The sequence below is a fragment of the Cygnus olor genome, chromosome 15, assembly GCF_009769625.2.
Source record: "Cygnus olor isolate bCygOlo1 chromosome 15, bCygOlo1.pri.v2, whole genome shotgun sequence".
In the NCBI taxonomy this organism is placed as follows: domain Eukaryota; kingdom Metazoa; phylum Chordata; class Aves; order Anseriformes; family Anatidae; genus Cygnus; species Cygnus olor.
The window spans coordinates 16,082,685-16,106,107 of NC_049183.1; the positions used below are offsets into that span (position 1 = coordinate 16,082,685).

The 23,423-nt window shown below is 54.0% G+C and overlaps 1 long non-coding RNA gene across 5 annotated transcripts; it reads left to right on the plus strand.

Moving 5' to 3' along the window:
- The first annotated feature begins 13,619 nt into the window (after positions 1–13,619).
- On the plus strand, positions 13,620–21,747 carry LOC121078481. 5 transcript variants are annotated; one of them, XR_005824590.1, is made up of 4 exons: positions 13,620–14,256; positions 15,293–15,408; positions 15,529–15,648; positions 16,561–21,747. It is a non-coding gene; the product is annotated as an uncharacterized LOC121078481 (long non-coding RNA). The 5 variants fall into 5 exon arrangements; XR_005824588.1 differs by having other exon boundaries at positions 13,622–14,256; positions 15,293–15,390; XR_005824589.1 differs by having other exon boundaries at positions 13,624–14,256; positions 15,293–15,390; positions 15,532–15,648.
- Positions 21,748–23,423: the final 1,676 nt, after the last annotated feature.

Consider the following 23,423-nt stretch of genomic DNA (forward strand, 5'->3'; position numbering starts at 1 on the left):
GACTAACCAACCAAAATCTGATCAGCTGAAAAAGCATTTAGGGATGCATATATTCCAGCCCTTTCCAATATTTCCCACATGGCCTTCCATTTTCCATCAAAACGCATCCGCAGCGCCAGCTCTGGTCTGGGCGGCTCGTGGGGGGAATCGGGCTGTCTCGCAGCGGGGCTGTGCAATGTCATGTTTTGCTAATTCATGCTAACATTTATTAAGTGTTAGTCCAGTGCAAAGCCTTACCTCATTCTAGGGCTCTGCGTATCGGCCAAAGATAGGGAGCAAAGGCGTGGGGATCGGCTCCTCGGCCAGGAGCGGGCGTTCACCAGCTGGTGCCCGTGCCACCAGCATCCCCAGAGCAGGCAGAAGCAGGGCGCTGTTTGGGGTGGGTTTATAGGGCTTGTGGATGTGGGGCAGCAGGGGAACAGGGAGAAAAGCCACCTGCAAATGCAGTGAGTGGTAGAAAGCTGCTGTGGAGGAAGACGTCGTGGAGCAGCTGTCCCTGCTGTCCTCACTGGGCTCTGTTGATACCAGTCCATCAGAGAACGATTTCAGATGGAACACCCTGCATGGGTAGCATCATTTCAAGTCATTTCTGCTCTGAACCATTTCCAGAGTGGAAGTGTGGTGCTTTCAAGTGGATTTTGAAGTCATTGCCACCCCACAAGAAGCGTCAGGCTGTTCGCTTCTCCCATCCAGGGCAGCCCTCCATTTGAAGCGGTGCAGCCTCCCGGGCAGGGGCTGCTCTGCCCTCCTTCTCTGCCCTCCCCTGCTCTTCCAGGATCTTACTTCACATGGCCCTGGGTTTCACGCCGCAGGAATCCCCGAGGAACCCAGCTGGCTGTCTGCCCAACCACCCTGCTCTCCCAGCACATGTGAGCATGGGGACAGACAGTGAGCCTGTCACATTTCGTCTCTCCACATACCTGTGTGGGCAGGTGAGCTGGGGAATTTGTTTTTCCTTTTTTTTTTTTTCCCCTTTTTTTACAATCCATATACCACCAGGCCATGCTGTGGCTGCAGGCAGATTGCTTCGGGTCACTTTGTTTTAGGCACATGGAGGAGTTTATCCCAGCTTGGTTGGGGAGGTTGGGGCAGAGCTGTGCCATGGGGCACGTGCACGAGGCTAGGGCATTGCCTGGCCTGCATTTTTCTACATTCACAAAATAAATAGTTAAATAAAGCCCGGAGCTGCAGGGCTGGCTCCCCGGCCGGTGCAATGCCGTGCGGCTCGTGCTGGAGCTCGTCTTGCCCAGCTGCAAGGCGGCCGCTGCCGCCCGGGGTTGGGTTTCCAAGGCAGGGGAAAAAAGAGCCCGATCCTCGCTCGGGGGCTGCGCGGCTAATCCCCTGTTTATTCTCCGTCTAGCCCAGACGCCCACGCTGTCCTGAGCTTTTGTTTTCCTTAACAAGGTCCAGAGTAAAAAGATACCTCTGCGGCAGCTGCCTGCTGCTCCTGGGGCCGGCTCTGCTCTGCCTGGCCGCAACGCTGAGCTTTTATTTCACCTACGGTGCTGCACGGACAGCGAATGTAGTGCAGGAAGGCTCTGTGGCTGCTGACCGTACGTATACTGCGTGAGCAATCCCGTGTGCTGCCCCAGAGCTGGCGCATTTCAGTGGTAAATTGATCTTTGTCTCCTGGGGCAACTTACAGGGCCAACTGCTGTTCTGGAGCTGGGGAAAGTGGGGCGTAAGTGGGAAAGTGGGACCTCCACACTGCAGCTTATAGACCCCGTTACGCTGCCAATAAAGTGCTGAAAGATGCAGAACTCTAATAATAATAATAATAATAATAAAAACTAATAGTGCTGACATCCTAAGGGAGATAAAAATACTTTGGAAATAAAATCAATGTGTTCTTATCTCCTGGAGTAAAGTAACTGTTTAAAAGGCTGAGATGGTTTTGAAACCTTTAAATAAATTCAGAGGGGACTGAATGAATTTAAATGACTTCAGTCTCTGAGATGGTTTTGCAAGACTCAGCCCCGGATGCTGTGCGAGGGCCCTGGGCACTGTGTCCCACAGGTACCCCCCTGCTTGAACACAAAACGTGCCCATAGCCTACGTGTCAGAGCCACCCAATGCCACCCAGGCAGGGCAGCAGGGGGACGTTTCAAATAGGTGTTTTCCAAAGAATTATTTGCTGGGAGGGTGTTTTCTGCAGCTATGCTGGGCACCGCACTGGGCTCACAGCACCTTCCTGACAGCCCTGCTCACGGGGCAGCGCATCGGCCACCGGGGCTTGCTTCTTGAACTGGAACCAGAGGCCACGAGCAGATGCTGGAAAAGCCAGAAATGAAATCAGAAGGATTCCCATCCTTGAGAAAGTGGCTGCTTTTCATAAGCAGCTTCTCCCTGTCTCCAGGAAGGCCTTTGGTGAGCCCACGCCGTGCGAGCCCTCTACAAACCAGCCCATTTGTGGGGCTGGAGGTGCCCGTCGCAAGGCCAGCGCGGACAGCTGGGTCGGCTCCTTGGGAGACCCCAGCACCCCTTCCCGCTCACCCCTCTCCTCTCATTAATTGCGTTTTCTGTCCCTTTGTGGCACGGGCGCGGCAGCTCGAGCGTGCAGCTGTGCGCCTGGCGCGGAGCAGCCATCTGCAGCGCCCGCGCCCGCCCTGGAAGAAAGCCTCGCAGCTGCGCTCGCCTGGTACCGGCGGTACCCAGACGAGGTCATTCATCACCAGGAGCCCGGGCAAGGAAGCTTGGCAGGGAAGAGGAGGACAGCAACCACAGGAGGCAAATTTTAAAAATACCGTGCGGACGGCAGTTGTTGTATCCGCAGCCTGAGCTCGTTTCCTCTCGCCGTTCGAGACGGGCAGCGATGCTCCCCGCCGGGGCTGGAAGCGCCCTTTGTGTCCTGCCTGGGATGGAGCAGCCCCGGCGTGACTCCGTGGAGAAGCAATGAGCCAGGGCCGGGGCCAGCTCTGCCCCAAGAGGTGGCAGTGGGTGGTGGGATGGGTGTCCCCTCCCTGTGCAGCGTGGGAAGCGTGGAAATGGGGAATGAACAGCTCGGTCCCAAGGGTTATGCTGGGAGGGTGCCTTCCGTGGTGCCCTCACTGAGATCTTTCCTTGCTGCCTTGCCCCAGTCTCTAGACAAACATGCACTAACAGGAGAGAGCAAAACGTGTGAGCTGAGCCCCGCAGGTACTTAGGTGCACCAGCCCCACTGGCTCTGGCTGTGTGAAACGCTGTGGAAGGCTCCAAGCCCTGTGGCTCTCCTGCAGCAGCTGCAGGTCCCCCCCCAGCACCCGTTAGCAGCAGGGCTGGCTGGGGGAGCGACACGGCGATGAGCCGAGGTCCTGGGCTGGGGAGCTCATGGCCACCCCCTGGGCTTCCTCCCTGGCCACTGCTCGGCCTAGCACGGGGAGTCTGCAGACACCCAACGGTGACGCCCACCGCAGCTCTGATGCTGCTTCTGGTCTTCTTGGCCCCCAGGTCACTGAAGAGGAGGGTGGGTATCAGGAGCTGCGTGAGAGCCGTGAGTGACCACCCCGGAAACAGCATCTGCAGGACCCTGATGCGCTGCGATGGACACAGGGTGCCACTGCTGGACCCTTTGGTGATGATGGCTTCACTTGGGTAAAACAGAACACGGGCACCTTCCCGGCAGAAAGAGGTGAGACAGGGGGAGCACGGTGTTTGTCCCTAAGGGGGACCAGGGGACGGGATGCACAGGGGCACCCGCGGAGCAGAGAGAGCAGCGAGACCTTGTCCTGCAATGCGCATCACAACTGGTTGTCTCTCTGTGGGATGCCCTGTCTTTCCTGTTTACTTGCTATTTTGGAAATGGAACAATAAATAATTTATCGCTGATCGGTTGGCACGCATCCGACTTGTCAGTTAAGTTGATTTTAACTGGCCAAGTGTCAGGGCAAAAGGCCAGGAACGCTGTGTTAGGGAACAGTCAACAGCACAATTATAAGATTAACACCTTGTTTAGTGGTCAGATACTGTCGAGTGGTAAAAGATTGCTCCGGTTCGTCTCTATAGAGCATCGCTCACAAATTACCTTATTAAGCAGGATCTTGCTCACGGTCGGCTCCCTGCACCTGTGTCCTCAGATATTTCCATTCATGCTGGAGAGGAGGCCAGCACTGCCGGGGCCGCTGGGGGCTGCGCAGCTGCGGCAGCATTATTCGCTCTTAGCATATTTGCATATCAATGAGACCCTGATTAATATTTAAAGAGCCAGCTGTCCGAGCCACCTATGAAAGAAAAAAAGCTCTGTTAGTGTTTTATCTATTTATTTTTTTTAGGGATAACACTTACTGCCCTTTATCAAGTACGCTTCATTTTTAACCCCCCTATTCTTTTTATTAAAAAAAAAAAAAATGCCAGGGGGGAAAAAAAATATATGAAACGCCATTAAGGAGTTATCAGTGAATTAGTTGTGCTGCTCTCAATGCGTCTCAGTGCCTTTGTGCCGCGGCTGCAGCTGCATGGCGCAGGTTTGCAGGGGCCGCGGGGCCGGCGAGCGCCCATGGGAACTGCGGCTGGGGGCAGCTCCGGGCAAGCGCGGGGGCTCGGCAGCGGGTGGCAGGGCAGGGGCTGCCTCGCCTTGCCTGGTCCTTTTCTCACCCCGGGTTCCCCTCATTGCCGTGGCAGAGCCATCGCTGGCGTCGCCGTGCCCCAGTTCTCCTTGCCTGCGGGCACCCAAAATGCTCCCACCAGCTGGGGGCTTGTTGGGGTGGGCTGGGGGCTCACTGGGGTGGGTTGGGGGCTCATTGGGTTGGGTTGGGGGCACGGAGCCATCCTCTTCGTGCCATGTGCACCTCGTGGTCACCGGGGCCAGGTGGCCGATGGCAGCCGGTGCGGGCACGGTGAGCGCGGTGACAGGCGCTGGTTTGCACCCCACCAAAAGTCGGCTACGGGAAAGGAGCAGGACACAAAGGAATGGCTCGAGCAGGCTAATCAACTGAAATGCCAGCGAAAAACTGAGGCTTGGTATTTTGTGTGCCTTCTCAGCGCTGTTAATCGTCAGGCCTTTTTGTTTCCCTGCTTAAAAAGCTGTCATTTTAATAGGCTATTCTCTTGCCATTTTTTTCCTTGTGCGTTTGTCAATAATCCTCAAACAGCGGAAGCTTTGTTATCCCAACTAATTGGAGTCAAGTAGGGCTCTGATAAAAGATTTTTCGCGACCGAGCCCTGGGAAAAATGCAAAAGGATTTTAATTTTCAATAAAATATGCAGATAAGTAGAAATTAGCAGTGGGGAAGGGGGTCTGGAGGCTGCGTGAATAATGGTGCTGCTCAGATGGTCACGGCTTGAGGGACTTAATGAGGACTTCAGCGGGTTGTTTGCATTGCTGCTGGCTCTGTGGAGCAGGCAGGGACCGGGGGGGTCAGCACATGGACCCCATCACGATGGCAGTGTCCCCCCGCACCTGCCTGGCTATCACCACCCTCCTGCCTGCGCTTTCCAAGGGAAATGGACGGCTCGGGTACTTCTTTATTTTTTTTATCAGTATTTTTTGCAGAGGTGGAGCTTACCTGGCAGGTTGCATCCAACTGCAGCTGGTGTAGAAATATTTCAGGTCGTGCTTTGTTATTTTCGCACACGAATGAGGGAAACTGGGGCCTCTCTTAGGACGGCATCGCTGCGGCACATGTGCAGCTCCCAGAACAGGCATGCGTTCGGCCGTGGCCGTTTCCCACCGCAGGCACAGGCTTTGGTTGGGACGCACGGGGGCTCGCTGCGTGCTGCCTCCCCCCCCCCTGCATGCACCGTGCAGGAGCTCCGTCCTGCCTTTCCCAGCAGCTCAGAGCACTTTTTAGGACAATTTGACACAACTAATGCCTCCCAGCAGATGCGCCCCATCCCGCTGGGATGTGCTCAGCCCGGGGCAGGAGGCAGCCGCATGCAGCCGCCGGGGAGAGCAGGACAGAGCCGGTGGCCCCGTGGCTGGCTGAGGACGCGGGGAGCAGCCCCCCCGCTGCCAGCAGCCCGTGTGGGGGGCTCGCAGAGTGCCCTGGGGGGAGCACAGCTGAGCCATCACCTGTTGGAGCTCAGACGGCCGCAGCTGCGCCCGGCCGCTTTGAACCCGCTGGATTAGGCAGACAAGAGTGCCCCGCACGCACTTGTGCTCCGCATGCCAATGCCTTCCTCCTCCTCCTCCTCCTCCTCCCAGCACCAGCACGCTCCTGGAGCTGGCGCACGCCTGCAGCCTCCCCGACCCAAAGTCTCATCTGTGTTGGAGCAGCAGAGGTGTGTGTAATTCAGATGATTTCACAAAATGCACTGTGCCTAGGGAGCACATCATGCAGACATCGCGTCCAGTGTCCGCATCGAGCCTCTCTTTTGTTTTTTGGCCCCAAAGTGAGCAAAACGTGGTGTTTCCAGGAAAGGCTGATGGCTCAGCTGGCCGGGAGCCCACCGCCACTGTCTGCGTGGTACGTAGGTAAAATCATGGGAAATCTGGGAGAAAGAAAAAAAAAAAAAAAAAAAAACATTTATTTTAACTTTGGGAGAGCCAGCATGTAGCCACAGCCCAGTGCTCAACTGCAATTTTTCACTTCTTTCCCATTACCTTCCCACCCCTGTTGTGGTGGGACTCACATGACATCTGCACCCTCCTTCCTCTGTTTTGCCTTGCCCTCCTCCACCAGGCACCCAAAACCCCCGAGGCGGGCCAATTCTGCCCTTGGCCAACAGCAGCCCAAGTGCCCCTGCACCCTGACGGAGCTCAGCACAGCTTTGTGGGGACACAGAGGCCACCAGCACAGCTTTGCTGCCCCGGCCATGCCCCACAGCTCCCCACGGGCTGCCCGTCCTCGGCAGGGGGCTGGGAGCTGCTCGCCCCCTTCCCATTCCCTGGTTGAACGTTGCGGTGCTGCTCGAGCTTCGGACAAACCCAAAGCCCGTGAGGTCGGTGGAAGCGGGTCTCAGGATGGCCTCGGTCCCCAGGTGTGTTGCTCAGGATTTGCCCTCTGCCAGTAAAAGCAGAGAGGGATCGGTTTGGTCTGGGTTGCTGGGTTTTTCTGTTTTTCAAGCTTTCTTCCCCGCGCTGTACTTTTAAAATTGACGAGTTTTGCTATCTGTTCCCCACGCTCATGCTTTTGGTCTATTTAAGAGCAAGACTGTAACATTAAGGTGATTTATAGCAAGCTCTGGAGTGGAAGGGCAGAGAGGTGGGTATTTTTTTCCTTTTCCTCAGGTGAAAGAAAACCTCGAATGTTAACTCATGAGACATTACAAGGACTGCTCCTTCAATCCTTGATTTACGAGCTCAAATTTATGAGTTAAAAATTATTATTCCACTCGCATATATTTTTTCCCCTGGCCGTTTTAGTGCTTGTGAAAGGTGAGGGTTTTGACAGCTCCTGGAAACAAAAGCCTTTAATATCTCCCCAAGCGAGGCTCTCCCAGGCAAGAGGAGAGCTGCCAGGAGGACTTTCCCTCGCCGCTGCAGATATTGGTCACTCCAGCCCCAGCTTATCCAAACAGAGCAGAAAGTTTGCATGAGATAAGGCAGGACTAATGAGCAAAGTCTGTTCTTGGTGCCTCCGGGATCATCCTCTGCACCCGGGGAAGATGGGCTGGAGACCACAGCTGGCAGAAGGATGCCCATCGCAGCCCCGCTCCTGGACACCTCCAGGCTTTTTGGCAGGGGATGCGCAGGGCACTCTGCTTTGAAAACTCTTTATGTAGTGCAAGAGCATTTATCTTACAAAGCACTGCGAGATCAACAGAAAGATTCGTCATCTTCCCCATGATGTGGGATGTCTGCAGCCCTCAGCCCAGGTTTAAGGGGATAACCCAGCCCTGCAGCATCGCTGGGAGGTTTAAGGGCACGTTGCTGGCAGGCTGAGGGAGCCCTGCCTGTGTTGCTTACAGCAAGCAGGGAAAACCAGGCGTAGAACTGAGTTTTCAGTAAAGAGGCTGTTTATTTCCAGAGCACCATTCTCATCACACCGCAGTGGCCGGGCTGTGCCGGCTCGCCCTCCTCCCCCAAGGTGGCTGCAGGATTTTTCTGATCACTTTGGTAAAGAACCTACCCCAGCCCCGACAGACACCAGCGTCTTGGGCTAACCTAAGCTGGCAGCAGCCTTTAAAACGTAACAGCCGTGAAATACCACGGAGCAAAAAATATCCTCTTTAAAGCAGATGTCGCGCAGTGGCTTAGAGAGCCTAGGGATTAAAACCTTCGTGGCGCTTGGGAAATAGTGCCAGAGCCCCTGCTGCACTTCATTAAAGTACATTTTTGACACAGCTTGCCTTATTCAATAACAATTTAGTTGACCAAAAACTGAATCAAAAGGGACAGACAACTGCGCGGTGTTTTGTTGCATTTTCATTTTCAGCATTTTTTCGTGTCAATTTGCCATCCGCTGCCGCAGCGCTGGAGATGCAGGTCTGCTATCCAAAATGCAGCTCTGCTATCTGAAATGCAGTTCTGCTGTGCTGGAGGGCAAGCCAGGGCTGTGGCAGAGTGGCAGAGGGCTTGTGTGTCCCCCCAGCCAGCCCCATCTTGGGCCAGCAGGACTTGTCCCATCTGTGGTGGCTGCCTGTCCCAAGGTCACCATGCCGCAGAAAACACTTCTGGTTTTACTGGCCACGAAAATGAAAAGTTGGGGTTTGGGCGGTTTGAGTGCCAGAGCAGAAAGGAAAAGTTGTGCTGACCTTGGCTGCTTCCTGTGGAAATTTCCATTTTGAGTGAAAAGGCATTTTTCTGTTGAAAAACACGCTCTTGGAGAAAAGGAGAAGCATGGCTCGGTCAGCACAGGACCAACATGAAAGGCTGCAGATGTTCCTGGTGCAGATCTATCCCTGAGGACATGTCAAGACCCAGGTGGCTTTATGGACCCCTGGGACCCTGGAAGCCCTGAACATCTCTTCCACCTTATGGAAAGTCATTGCAAGAAGTGAGCCAATTTCAGAGTATGAAATGGCAGTTCACATGGCATCAAGGTGTTTTCATCTCCTTCACCAGCCTGCTCCCACAGTCAGATGTTCTTACCCACAAATTTGATCAAAAAGAAAAAAAAAGAAATCCCAGGTTGAGAATTTGTATTTCAGGTATATGGGGTGATTTTTTTGTCCTTCATGCAGGCAGGGCAGCTGAGGCTTTGCTGGGCATTGGCTGTGCCGTGTTTGAGCCACTTGATTTGGGGAGTGGAATATTTGGGACTATTTGGAAGTTTAATATTTGGGAGAGGACATTGCATGGGCTGAGACTGCAGGCACTTCTCCACGTGAGTCTGTACAGGGCTGATCTGCCCTAGGGTGTGTTTTTTTGGGTGCAGAGCTCCTTTTCTGCCCTTACCTTCCCATGGGCAGAACAGGTGCTGCTCTCATTGCAACCTACCTCCTGCAGGGTGGGCACGAGTTGCTCAAGGTGGAACAAGCACCGAGGGCTGTTAAGGAGCATTCTCCAGCTTCAGGCCTCTCTGACCGTGCCTGTTCCCTCCTGGTGCACCACAGGTACCCGCCCTGCCAAAGACCAGACTGAGGGATCCTTGGGATCCAGCAAAGCCCTTGTGTTCTCCCTCCACGCACCACAAGCATCTCACAAGTCTAGCGCCATGGGCTCCCTTGTGCTGGGTGAGCCGGGGAGCAGAACAGGGCTGTGGATGACGTGAAGCCGTGAGCGATGCTCCTGAGGTCAAGTGCGGGCAGAAGGGGTCCCAGGGGAGCCGGGCAGCCAGGTCCAAGCGTGGCCCCACCACGTGCATCTTCTGCAGGAGCAGCCAGCCAATGTTCCCACAGCGTGTGTCACGGTTCCCTGAATAACCAAGGCGTTCATACAAACAAAACAAAGAAACCCTCCGTCTCTCCGGAGACAAGTCACAAACAGAAAGCCAGGCCAAGCTCATTGATAGAGCTGTGCGCGGTGAATCACTCAACCAGCTGTAGTTGAAGCAATTTGGGTCAAATATGCACCCTGGCGCAACTCCACTGACTTATCTTGCCTTTCACTTGTTGTACCTCAGCTGAGAGCTTGCTGTGCGGGGCTGTCAGTTAACTGGCAAGTCCTTGGTGCTGAGGGTGGGTACTTGCGTGTGCAAAGTTACCTGAGGAATATGCTCTGATGTTTTCCTTCCTATCTACGGTGATGGCGCTTTTATTCCTGGCTCGTTTTTACTGCAGCCAAACACAGAGGACAGCAAGAACTGCATGAGCAAGGAGTTGCGCTGAGCTACTCACGTCCCCATGAGTGCAGGGTGCACTCACACACTCACAGGTGTGCCAACGGGTCCGTAACGTGCCCTGTGGTGCAGCACCGGGGCGCTGGGCAATGACCCACCTCTGTGAGCCAGCATGGGGCTGCGGCGAGGTCTCGGCGCAGCTCCCGATCAGCGAGCGTGGGCCCAGGGGACCTTTCTCCAAGATTACATCAGTAGCATGAGGATGCTGAGTGTACTGTCTGGGAATCTAGAAGACGAGGGTTTTTTTCTTCAAGATTATGTATATGATAAAATATGTTCTACTGACTCTCTCTTTTGGGCCGCCTGCAAGCAGGGATGTGCTGCGATAGCGGCGCTGCCTGCTTGCCCCCTACCTGGGGCAGTTTTGTTTGCTGGGACGGGGCAGGGCAGGGCTCAGGGCTCGGTTCCCCTTCTCTGAGCTCATGCCCAGTTTGGTACTGGTGGCACAGCAGCTGGAAACGGAGTGTCTGGGGTGCCCGGGCAGGAGGGGTGTGCACGGCGCCGGGCTCTCGGCAGGGGCTGGGTGTGATGGAGAAGTTTGGCAGCTCTGGGTGCGGATACCACCATCAGGGTGCTCCGAGCAGGGAGCAGCTCGGTGAGGGCAGCTTTATCAGTGCTGTCTTTGGAGCTGATAGCTGTCTGGGTGAGGATTTCCATACATGCAGGGTGCAGCGTTGTGTGGCAATAGAACCTGGCGTTTCCAGCTTCCTAGTAGGGGATTTTACCCCAAAAGAGGGGCGAGGCGGGAGAAGGATCCGAGGAGGTGCAGCTGGGTGCCCGCCCAAGGTGCAGGCACACACAGAGCTCAGCCCAGCTCTACACGGGGTCCTGGTGCAATGCGGGACCAAAAGTGGGGGGACGAGGGCAGCCCAGGGGCTCTCCGTGTGGGGACAAGCTGCTCTGCACAAGTGTTTGCTGGCAGCAGGGGGGAGGCAACAAGGATCCAGTTCCTCGATTTGAGGCTAGCTGGAAAACGGAGGTCTGCCCCCGGGCAGCTGGGGATTAGCTGGGGAGAACTGCAGAAGGGGGCAAAACGCGGGGCTTCCTTCGGCCAGGATCACAGGAGCATATTTGAGCAGCGGCCAAGGCCTCTTGCAGCCCAGCACCCCGCAGACTGACTCCACCTCCCGCAACAAGCGCCTCGCGCCGGCTTGGCAGCGCCGCTGCTTCTGGCAGCCCCCTCCCGAACAGACTCAAAACGTGTCTGACAGATCCGGGGTGAGCTCTGGTCCCAGAAGGGGACGAGAGGAGGGGGTCGGCAGGACCCACACCAGTTCTGCTGCCCCCGTTGTGCCCTTCCCGTGGGTGCAGCCTGGCCAGGAACGGGTGGGAGAAGGGGATGGGGCTGAGCATCACCATCAGTGCTGTTAGAGGAGCCCCAGGCTGTGCCCTTCAAGCCCTTCTGGATGGAGGAGGGAGGTCAGGACATGTCCTCGTCCCCACTGGTAGCCCAGCGGGCTGCCCTGGTGCCCACCGAGCCCACCCAGGGCTCCTGGCTGGCAGGAGGGATGCTCGGAGGGACAGTGCTGGCTTGCCAAGCCCTGGTGTGCTGGGGAGCGAAGCATCTTTAAAAAAATAAAAATAAATTGCTCCCTTTCAACATTTCAGCAGGGAAATGAAATTTTAGCAGTAAGTCGCTCAGCTCCTCTGTCCTCCCCCAGTACAGAGCAAGCAGGGATTGCTCCACAACTGCAGTTTTCACCCAAAGAAATTAAAACAAACAAACAAACAAAAAAGGAAAAGAAAGAAAGAACACTTGGCCGTGTTTTTCATGGTTCCCTTCCCCCTCCTTTTTTGATCGTCTCTGTCTTGTCCAAGCCTGGTAGAGGCCGACAAGTGAGGATCTCACCCGTCCTTTCAAAGTAGCAGGGAGGAAGAAAGCAGCCTTTGTGAAGGGGTTTCTGAACTTCTCTGTTCTGGGAAGGTTGGAAATAGCACAAAAACATCCTTTCTCACTATATTGTGTCGCTTCCAGCTCTAAGCTCCACCATGACCCAGATGTTTAGATGCTGATGCTGAAAAGGAAAAATAAGAGCTACGAGAGAAAGCCAAGAGAGCGGGACGCTGTGCGAAATTCGCTTCTAGAAACCTGCTCTGGGTTGGGTAGGATGCTTTCTTTTACAATCAGGGAAAAGAATTAGTGAAGGAGATTGAGACGTTGTGAATCAGTCTTAACTCAGTGGGTCCTGCGGTGACTGTTAGGCCAACTGCACATCTCCTTCCATGCAGCTGTGTAGGTTGCTGTGGGACACTGCATATTCAGCCTTGAATGTGTTCGGGGTTTGTTTCTATCAGGAATTTTTGCTGCCTTTTGGTCCGGTTCTCCTCTTTTCACCTCTCAGTTTTGAAATACTGTTTTCCTGACCTTGGTGCGAGTTCATCATTTTGCTTTTAAAGTTACCTTTATTCAGAAGAAGGAGGGGGCTCCTTAGGCGGATGTAGGGAATAGCAGTTATTGCATATTTGATTGGACAAGGAAGTTAAGTGTGAAACTCTTCTGTATTGTCCGTTTCCTCTCTCTAGGGCAGTGAACCCTGCATGCAGGAGATGGGCACCATGCTCACCTGCAGGCCAGGCACGTACCAGGTAGGTGTCCCCATGTCCCCCGCAGGAGCCATCCCTGCCCCATGGCTCAGGGTCTGTCCCCAGGGTGCAAGCAGTGCTTGTTGCTCTGGGGTGATGCCTTGTGGCTCTGTGACTGCTGGGAAAATCCCACACTTTGCTCCTGTGCAGGCTGCTGGGGGCAGGGAGATGGGTGCAGCAGGAGGCTTGGCTGTCCTGGGGAGGGCGACGTGGTCAGCACCCAGCGTGGGCCGTGTGGGGACAGGGAGGAACCGTGGACATGAGGGTGACCCCGATTTTCTCCGATGATGTGCCCTGCTTTATGCTGCACTTTTGCCCGTCCCTAAGCTTGCACGGGTGTGAGCTTGTGCTCATGCTCACTGCAGGTCCCTGCTGTCACAGTTTCCCCATGCACCCCCCTCGCCATTCCCCAACCTCCTCCGTTGCCGGACAGAAGAGCGGTCAGAGACCCGGCTCCCACCCTCCCTTTCCCCAGTTGTGCTTAATTCAATTTGCTTCTCCCTAAACGGCTTCCCATAGTTTGACCATTAACAAATGGACTTGGCCAGAGGCCCCGGGGACCATTTGCATGATAAACCTTCTGCCGCGGCGCGCGCGCCAGCCCCGGGCACCAGCGAGCCGCGTGGGCTCTGCCAGCAGCCCCGCCATCGGCACGCCGCGGAGAGGTGCCAAATCTCAGCCGGCCCGTGCCAATTCGGAGAGAAAGGGGCGAGGGAGCTGCACACAAAGAGCGGTTTATAGCCCGGCCGGGCACCTGACACTGGGAGGAGGGAGGGTTGGGACGTGCTTAGCCCTGATAATCCCCGGGTTGAGTTTAATATATATATATATTTTTTTTTAATCAAAAGCACAGCAACAGCTGGGGCTGAGGCTTTCCAGGAGATGAACTCATGAACAACTGTTCAAAATAACTTTATTCGTACTGCTATTAGATCAGTCCACTGGGGAGCAACCAATTATTTTTGATTACTCAAGGCAGATAAGGCTGGGTTAGAACCGAGAACCACGCGCTGCAAGGGAGAGGGGCTGGAGGCACCTCCTGGCACGCGCACGCCGGCTGTGCTGCTCCCTGGCTCAGCACCTGTGTGAGCCCCCAGCACCTGTGTGAGCCCCCAGCGCCCATGCGAGCCCCCAGTGCCCATGCTAGCCCCCAGCACGGTGGGTTTGAGGGTTTTGCACAAGGCTTTGCAGGCGTGCGTGGTGTGGGCACGAAGGAGGCACATGTGTGCCGCAGGCAAGCTGGGGGGGATGTTTGCAGACAGGTGTGTGCTGTTTCCACCTAAAAACCAATTAACAGTGATGCTGCCGAGCTCATTAGCCTGCCTGTGGCTGGTCCATCCATCTTGTTTGCCAGCCCCCAGCATGGAGTCAGCCCAGGGGAGCACAGGGGTTGAGCAGGGCAGGAGCCATCCTAGTAGCTGAGATGAGCCGTGCCCGGTCTTGGTGCAGCAGTGCCGGCAGGAGTCAGCATGGGCAAGGAAACGAGAAGCTTCCAGATGATTTACCACCCTCTGTTTGCACCAAATCCATTTGCATGGTAGGTGAGGAACAGAAAAGGGGGTTGGGGTCCCTTTGTGCTGGGCTGTTTGGGTGCAGAGCTGGGCTGTTCGGGGTGCAGGATCCGTGCAAGCCCCACTCTGACCCCGGGGTCATTTCCCTTACCAGGCTGGGCTCCTCCACGAGACCACAGAGGTGCCCATCACCCAGTGGGCACCAGTATGGGGTGGCTGGGCTGCCAGCACCCCGCTGCCCCTGCCCTAAGCCTTTGACTTTTGAGATTTTGCTGTACCTGGTCGCTCGCCCTGCCTTCATCCCTTGGGTGCTCGGGGTTAAAGTGCGTTCAGTCAGCTGAGGCCAGTGCCGGCCACTTCTGCTTTCCAGCATGACATCAAGCAAACCTGAGTGTGCGAGCTGCTAGCCAGCAGAATGGTCTCCCAGGGGAAGGAAAGGTGGAAGCTAAAACGCTGAAAACTGGGCTGCAGGGAACAGCCTGCACTGGCCAGGAGACAGGCTGCATGATCTAATAGGTCTTTTCCATTTCTCGCTCCTGTGATTCAAGAAGTTCTGTCACTAGGGATTTTTTAAAAATAGACTGGATGAAACACAAGACGGTGGATGGACAGATCGGTCCTGCCTTGGCCCAGGGACAGGTTGGTCTAACAAGACTTTTCCATCGCACTGTTCCATGATTAGTCAAGACAAAAGGAGAAAAAGGAAACTGATAAACACAATAGTAATTCCATCCAACATTTGCCTTAGTCAGGTTATTATAATCCTGACATCATGTCTTGAAAAGAAGACTGGAAATAAATCTCCAGCAGATAGGATCTGCTCGCGGGGGACGGGAGGTGCGTGGGGCTGCAGGGAGGCAGGAGTTAACCACCGCCGGGTGCCCCTGCCCAAAAAGCCACCTCTCGACTCCCAGCCCTGCGCTGGGGGCAGGTGGCTTCCAGGAGAGACCTCGCTCCTTCTCCTGCCCGTGCTTTCCTGCTAAAAGCACTTCGCCTTGCAGAAAAAAACAACAAAAAAAGCGTTTTCTGAAGGTGTTTTCAAGGTGGTTTCTTTCCTGCCAGGTCCCGCTGGTTCCTGGAAGTCCTGGCTGCTTCGTGGAGCTGGCACAGGTTGCCTTCGTGGTGTAAATCAGGGTTATTAAGGCCCTCTGCTGCTGCGGGTGGGTGCAAGCCATGGGGTGAGGCTGCCCTGAGCTGTGTCTGAGCCCACAGAGCCCCAGCCCTTACAGACCACAAAGGTCCTGGTGGAAATCACTGTTTCATGGAGACAAATGAAATATTCTCCCTTTTTCCCCTAGCAGGTCTCCGTGAATGGAAGGTCTCAGTCTGGAACTGATTTGACTCCAGTCACCAGAGCCGCTGCTACCAGGGATTTTGTAAGAGTCTGCAAGGCCTTTAATCTCTTCCCCTACAAATAGGTACGATGTAAAACCCAAATCCTGACCACCTCATGGTTACAAGTCCTGCGGCGCTTCCTGCAAGAGCCAGGAGCGTGAGCCCCGGGGTCCTGGCCAAATTCCAGCGTGGGAATTCACCTTCTGCCCCTGGGTTCCTGCAGCTTCAGCTGTGCAGCTCAGCGCTGCTCGCTGCCAGGGCCGGGCTGCGTCCTCACAGCAGCCCCCGTGCTGTGGTGCTGTGCCTTGAGAATGATGCATTTCACTATTTATTTATTTTTTTGGTATTTGTTTTGTTTTTCTCAATTAGTTTGTTTAGCGAGTTAGGTTTTTTTTAGTCTGTGGAAACATGCTCCACTGCTTTCCTGCAGGCAGCCCTTCATGGAGCTGCCCTCCTGTGCTCCCAGGGCTGCTTCTCGTCGTTCTGATGCAAAATCCCAAGTCAACTCACACCTGCAAAAGAGAAATCCAGAGCTGGACACGCAGCCCTGCTGCACCCTCCAGAGGTCTGGCCACCTCCAGCCCAGGAACTGTCCTGGCTAATTCCGACCTGGCACAGGGCCGAGTGTTTATGAGTTGAAATGTGGAAAAAAAAATTAGCTTTTTTTTTTTTTAATTAATTTTTTTAATTCAGTTCTGCCTGTTGCTTGAGGAGGAGCACTGCGGCCTGCACCCAGCACCATGGGAAGCTGCAGCATGTGCAGGGATCGCCTCGCTCCACCGCCAGCTTTTGGCTCCTGGCGGGCAGCAGTGCCCTCTAGTGCGGCTGCACCTGCTAGGCTTTGGGCGTTTTTCTTGGATTTTGGGGTTTTGTTGCTGCTGTGGTGGTGGTGGTTTTTTGTTTGTTTTAGTAAGGGTCATCATCACATCTGTTTTTGTTTTTGTTTTTTTTAGTCCCCCCCCGACCCACTGAACCTCTGCAAATGCCTCTACAAGCACTGTGCCCCAGGGAGCTGTGAGCATCCCTGCACCACGCCACAACCTCATGAGCACCCAGCTGCACCCCACGGGAGGGTCACCTGCCTCATGTCCCTCCTCTAGCTCAGAACCGTGCCTGGGGATGAGAGGGATGCGGCCGTCAGTCCAGCACCAATGCATGCTTATGTCCGCCCCATCTGGGCTGTGTTCTCCTAATATCCGTACTGCTTGCTGCAGGGTTTTCGCGCTATCCGCAGCCAAACAGCATTATATTCTGCTGAGGAAAAGTCTGTGTTTTGGGACCACTGGAACAATCCGGCAGGAGGGCGTTAGGTGCTCCCAGCATGGCACCCACAGGGCGCAACGAGCAGCACCGGGCTCGCGGTCCCTGTGCTCTCCTGCCCGGGGTGATGGGGAGGTCTCCGCGAGGAATTTAGGTGCAGATGTTTAATAACACCGGGACACGTGAAGTCTTGTTCGCCTTCACGGCTATCGGTGCTGCTCAGCCACGCACACGGTTGTTTTCCTTGGCTCTGACAGAGAAATGCGCTCCTCGAGGACTTTTCATTAAGCAAAAATTTATGAGAGGGGATGAAAATTATGTTTTACTGTCTGAGGTCTCAGTCAGTGCTGTTTCTTCAGACGTTTTAGTAATTCGTCTTGGCAAGGACCTAGAAAATGTCTCCAGTGGAACAGAAAATTTCACTTGGATGCTTGGAGTCGCTCGCATCGGCCGGTCCCGTCCCCAGCGTGGACCGCTGCCCGGATTAACGACCTGTCCCCCCGGGAGCTGAAACAAAAGCGAAACACCTCACAATTTATGTCCAGTGAAAAATAACGTGTACATGATGTAAAGCGTTATTGGGATTTGATGCTAATTTTAGTGGTCACCTTGGCTGTGTTTGAGGAAGTTGCCGGCGGTGCCAAGAGCAAATTTACCTGATGATGAATGAGGAATCAGAGCATAAAATAAATAAATATCAGCAACACCTCTTTTTTTCCTGCTTTTTTGGCAGGTCGGTGTCATCCAAGGTCACACATTTGTGCATTAGGAGAACTACTGCCAGAGCTTAACAGTTTAAAGTCATTTCTAAGTGAAGAGCAGCATCTTTAAGGGCTGAGTCTAAAACAGAAAGTCCAAATTAGAGTCTCCCAAAAATTCTTGCCGTTGGCTAGGTTTGCACATAAGCTGTTAATCTTCTTCCCTCCTTGTGCTCCATCTTAGGCTTGGAAGCAGCTTGCTGTGAATTTCTGCAGAAATTCTTTGTTTTCCTCCTCGAGTCCAGGGCTGAAAGCACCCACGGCAGCCCCGACCTGGAGAGGAGCAGGGCACGGTGTCCTGCAAGAGAGGTCAGGCCACGGGGTGCTCTGGGGCGACCCTTGTTCTCCTCTCCATGGGAAGACCTCTTGAAACGTTGGTTTTCTGTGCTCTCAATGGAGAAAAGGAGGACTTTCTGTTTGTTTTTCAACAAAATGCAACAAGTCGCAACAAGCAGGAAAAATCTTTGTTTCCATCAGCGCTTTTCTCAGACAGAGCCCGTGTCCCAGCCAACTCCAAGAACAAACTCAGGGCTGGAGCCAGGTCCGCCGAAGCGAGGCAGCAGCTCCCACCGAGCAGCACGTCCCAGGGCTGCCTGAAGCACCCTGAGGTACTTCGGCTCCTCGCTGAGGTGCCCTGCCACTGCCGGAGGACAGACCCAGGGCCTGGGGGAAATACAGCCATCCCAGTGTTTTTATGATTTCTTTTATTACTTTGTCTTCCCAAAGCAAACCAGGAGGGAGGTCAGGAAGAATAAGCGTTTTCAGGCTCCCGGCACTGCGACGACAGAAAGCAGACCTCTGAACGCTCGTTCCTCTGCGAGCTTCCAAAAACCAGTGCAAACCCTGCGCATGTCACAGTGGCAAAAGGGCTTGCGAGCAAAACCAACGCAAGCCCTCCTGAATAACCCCTGCTACTGGGGATCAGAGGGCAGCAAGTGTCACTGCCCTGGCTCCCAAGCTGTTGCTAATTACTGAAAGCATCCCTAAAAAAGCAGGAAGCTCCCCCGTTAGAAACCACAAGCCTTATTTGCATGTAGTACCAAGCGTTCTGTGGTTTTGGAGACGGCCTTTCAAGATTTGTATTTTTATTTAGTTTTTGTGGTTTTTTATTTTATTTGTTATTTTTTTCCTCTCAGAGAGGATGCGGGAAGGAGATGCGTAAGGTTGCCGAAATAACGCAGCCTACGCAGGGAGGCAGAGGGGAAGTTTGCGCTGCGTTAAGCAGGTTCCTCGGTGGAGACGAGGCATGGCTGAATTTATAGCAACCCTCAGAAGAAAATGATAAATGGAAGCTGTAATTTTTACTGGGGAGGGGGACAGATCATGGGTGAGGGAACAAAATAATAAAAAAAACATAAATTAGAAGCACGGCTTGACGGCTGGGAGTTGAAAGTGTTTGGCTCGTATATAATGTGCGTTTCTTGTGGAACATGATCCAGCACAGCGCATGGAAATTACCTGCAAAAAGACTTTCTATTAAGTCATATTACTGTGAACTCTCCCTACAAGGGCTCCAAGGACGGGTGCCCCGAGAGGCACTGCTGCTCCTTGCTTCCTACTGCTCCTGACCCACGTCCTACAACAACCGCCCGCATGGCGCTGCTCCGGTTTGGTATGTACATATATTTAATATAGACAGGATGCAATTCATAGTGCACAGCCAGTGCACCTTTTAAGCCCAATACAAGCCCAGCGGGACACCCTGTAGTTCTCCTCTCTCTCCTTAGGAGAGGTTTGGATGGTTTGGGGGCAGCTGCTTGTTCTTGCACCCATCCAGCACAGCTGGGTGCTGGTCCCCGTCCTATTCCAAGTGCCCTGGGCTGTGGGGCAATGCGCTGCCTCTCGGAGACGCTGGTTTTTAACCAGGAAAAGATGCAATGTGCCATGAAGCAGCACTGCAGACGGCTCCAGGACCCTCCGTCACCAGGAGAGTGCAGGAACATCAGTGCCAGGACGTGGGAATGTCACCGTTGGGACACAGAAACGTCACTGCCAGGACATGGGAACGTCACTGCTGGGACACAGGAATGTCATTGCCAGGATGCACAGCTCAGAGGTTGCCCCTGCCCATCCCAATGCCAGCAGGAGTTTGGCTGCTCACGGACCCCTCAGATCTCGGTGCCGCTGGGATGTGCACGACCTGCAGCAAAGTCATCTGCAAAGCCTTGCCTCGGAGAGATGTGTTAAACCAGGACAGCTCCTCCGTGCAGGGAGGGTGGCAGGGGGCAGCCTGGAGGAAGGCAGGAACCAGAGGCTTTGGTGGATCCACAGGAGAAACGGCAATGCCACAGAAAGAGACTGAACACGAGTGGGAAGGGGCCGAGCATCTTTCCATGACACGTTTCCACCCACCACATGTTCTCAAGGAGCGGCAGCCTCACAGCTCCCCAGATTTCCCAGGTCTCGTCCTGACAGCCAAGTTTGTCTCTAAACCTGACCGGTTTCTTTGGGTTTGAGTCCATCTACCGATCCCTTTTTGATGCCAGAAGTGCTTCCCTGAGCCAAATTTCCCTGGTAATTGTCCTTTGGATTAGTTTGGAAAATTGCATAAGCCTTGGGTTAGAGCTGGCTGCGTCTCTCATCCGAGTGCCTAAGGCTTCATGGGGCAAAGACTAAAGAGCTGTGAAATGCAGAGATATAACAGATGTTGACATGTAGTGAAAATACTAGACGCAGGAGCCTAAGATAATAAATCTGAAAAATTAACACGTAGGAGAACGAAAAAAGGAGCAATATGTTTTGGTAATCATTCTGAACTGCTGAACCCTTCTCCTGCAGTTCAAAAATCTCTGGTATTAAGCAGATGTCATTCAACCAATGATTAACACATTACCGAATTTCTCCAGTCGTTTAATAAAAGTTTTACATAACATGCAGGTAATTGCTTCCAAATGTCAAGGTAACAATGTGGGCTTCTATGGATGGCATTGTTTCCAGCGTCAGGTGAAAACCCCTCTTGGTGCCGTGCTATCAGGCGAGGTCCCACTGCGAAGACCCCGCGCCTGGCCAGCTGCTTTTCCCGTCACTCCTCCTAAAGCAGAAACAAAGAAACAGTCGGGGAAGATTAAAAGCCTTCGATCTGGTAATGTTTTCTTCCCTTTGAATGTCTGTGCAGGCAGCAAGCAGACCTCGTGCTCCAAAAAGAGGGCACAGGCATATGTCTTCTCCGTGATTTTATTTTATTTTTTCTTTTTCTTGCTAGATCTCATTGCTGCTGGATGCAAGTAGGTAGTGGAAAAGAGCAGGGTGCATGGGATGTCCTGGCAGCAGAGATGGGTGATGCTTCCAGGCAGCCCACAAGCTCGCAGCCACCCAGCCCATTTCTGCAGGAGCTCTCTCCCCATCCCTGAGCCCACCTCGAGCTCAAAACCTACATTTACCCACCATGGGAGCAGGAAAATGTTCATCCCAACCAGGTTATTTGCCCGAGAGCTGTCCCCATGTAGAGCTGGGGGTCTCAGCACCACTGCAGGGTCTCGCTTGTTATTTCAGCATCACTCACAGCGAGGTGTGAGAGTGATGGATGCCCAGGGATGGGGAGCCTGACAGGCTGCAAACTGTGTGCAGACTCTGCGAATTGCTGGCCGGTGGCTTTCCAGGCTGCAAATTATCTTCCCAAATTATAACTGGAGAACAGGATACTGCTAAAACAACCGATCTGTCGCGAGATGTGTCCTGTGTTTGTCAGAGGCCGGTGTAGCTCTGTTGAGAACAGCTAGGGGTGGCTGTCCAAAGTGCATGTCGATGCCACAGCTTTGATGTGACGCTTGCTTTTAGGAAATCTTTAAGTGATTTGTCCTGCCATGGCAGGTGGCACACAGTCCTCCTGCTAACCAGTGTCTGCACTACGGATCTCACTGCTGCTGAGATAGGCAGGGCTGAGAAAGCAGGATTGTCTCTGGTCTTGTGAGCAGAGGAGTCCTGTCCCAGGTGCAGATGCTGTCGGTGCAGTGCTCTGTGCCAGACCTGCAGGAATAGGGCCAAGTATCTCCATCTCTGCATACTTCAGCTGCCCAGCTGCTCCTCCAGGTGTCCTGCAGCCCCCTGAGCACCTCACAAGGCAACAGATACCCCAGTGCAGGGGGTATCCCACCCTGAATCCCACCCTGGCTTCCCTGGCAGGTGGGTTTCACCCCATGGTGACCATTGCCTTGGGTCTCTGAATATATATACATATATTTGAAGATAGGAATGTTTCATCATTGAAGTAATCTGTCTTTTTTTTTTTTTATCATTTCCACATCAACTTTTATCATGTGTGAAAAGCCAGCTCTTTTTGGCGCTTGTTCAGTGTCTTTATGAAGGCGTAAAGATGTGCATCTCGGTTCCTCCTGGCCTTACAGGAGCTCTTCAGCATCCCGGTGCTCCAGCAGTGGCAGCTATTTGCTCTCAGCTCCCTGCACTGCACAGCTCACCAGAAGGCAAACCCCCCTTGCCCACCCCACCCCATGGCCTTCAGCTGATCTAACTCATCCCAGCCCACAGCCCCCGACCTCCGGGGAGCGAGGACAGGCCAGGTGGTCCCAGCGATGGGAGCAGGATGGGGCAAAGGGGGCGAAGGCAGGGTAGAGCTGAGGGAAAGGGCTGGTTTGCTGCCCTGACCCTCTGGGGGTGCTAGTATTGCTGACATGGGCACAGGATGGGCACAGTGCAGCCCCTACCTGGCTGCAGAGTGGCCTTGGCCTTTCTGCTGGCCACCGCCGAGCAGCTCGGGGAGCGGGGTGGGAAGGCCTGGCAGGAGGTCTTTACATTGCTCGATGTCTCTGTACTGAAAAGCAATACCTGCTGAGATTAAACCGCTTGGCCTCCTTCCCCCAGTCTCCAAGGCAAACATAGACGGTTCTATTCATACCCACAAGAAATACATATTTCAGCATTTGGTTCTTTTTTTGTGTGCGCGCTTTGTTTTATCTAGCGCCACGGAGCTTGGATGTCTTTTTCAACTCATATTGTGCTTTGGATGCGGCCTCTCTTATTCAGCCCTCTTGCTGCCTTCATAAAGAATAACAGCAGCAGTTGTTTTTTCCCCTGGAGCATGGGCTGCTGTAAACCGATGGGAACCTTCTTGCTGAAGGGGGACAGAGCGGCCAGGACACTGCCATGGCCATTTCCACAGCTGTCCTGTAGCCCGGGCAGTTTGGCTTTCTCAAATCTGCACGAAAGCAACAAATTGTCGTGTAAAAATTATTTTCTTGATTTCTGTTTTTCTAAGGAGACAGGCCCAGCTTGTAAACTTGGGACTGACATTTGCTCCTTCTCAAATGGGCAGCCAAGTCCACGATAGAAGCCGTGGCACTGACATCTCACAGGGGTCTTCAGATTCTGCCCCTCTCCCTCCCTAAATACGCACTTGAAGCCTCCTTTTCCTGGCTGTGGGAAATCCGTCTGGGGGGCTTAACTAAGCCCCCATCTCGTGCAACCCCTCAGCAGCTGTCAGAAAGCAGAAAACCATGCAAGGACATTTCTACTGATCTTCCAGCTGAGAAGGGACAAGAGCTGCGGGCCCAAGTGCCAGCACCGAGTCACACCGTCCTTCCCCCATCAGCCCTGCTGCTGTGGTGGTTTCCAGTGACCGTGAGTGATGCTGGGAGCAAGAACATCTTGTGGCAATATGTTGCCCTTGAACCTTGGGCTGGGAATTACGGGTTTTAAGGCATTTGAATTCTGCGTCTGAAATCTGTGACTTGTCTCATGCCCTGACCTGAGAGAAGGGACGCTTTGGGGCGGCCCTGTGAGCAAACCAGAGCAGCTGCGTGGGACCTGCATCACTGCCTGGGGATAGCACCTGGGGTCCATGCCCAAAAATGCCCATCCCAGCTCCAGCTCCCACCGGCTGTCAG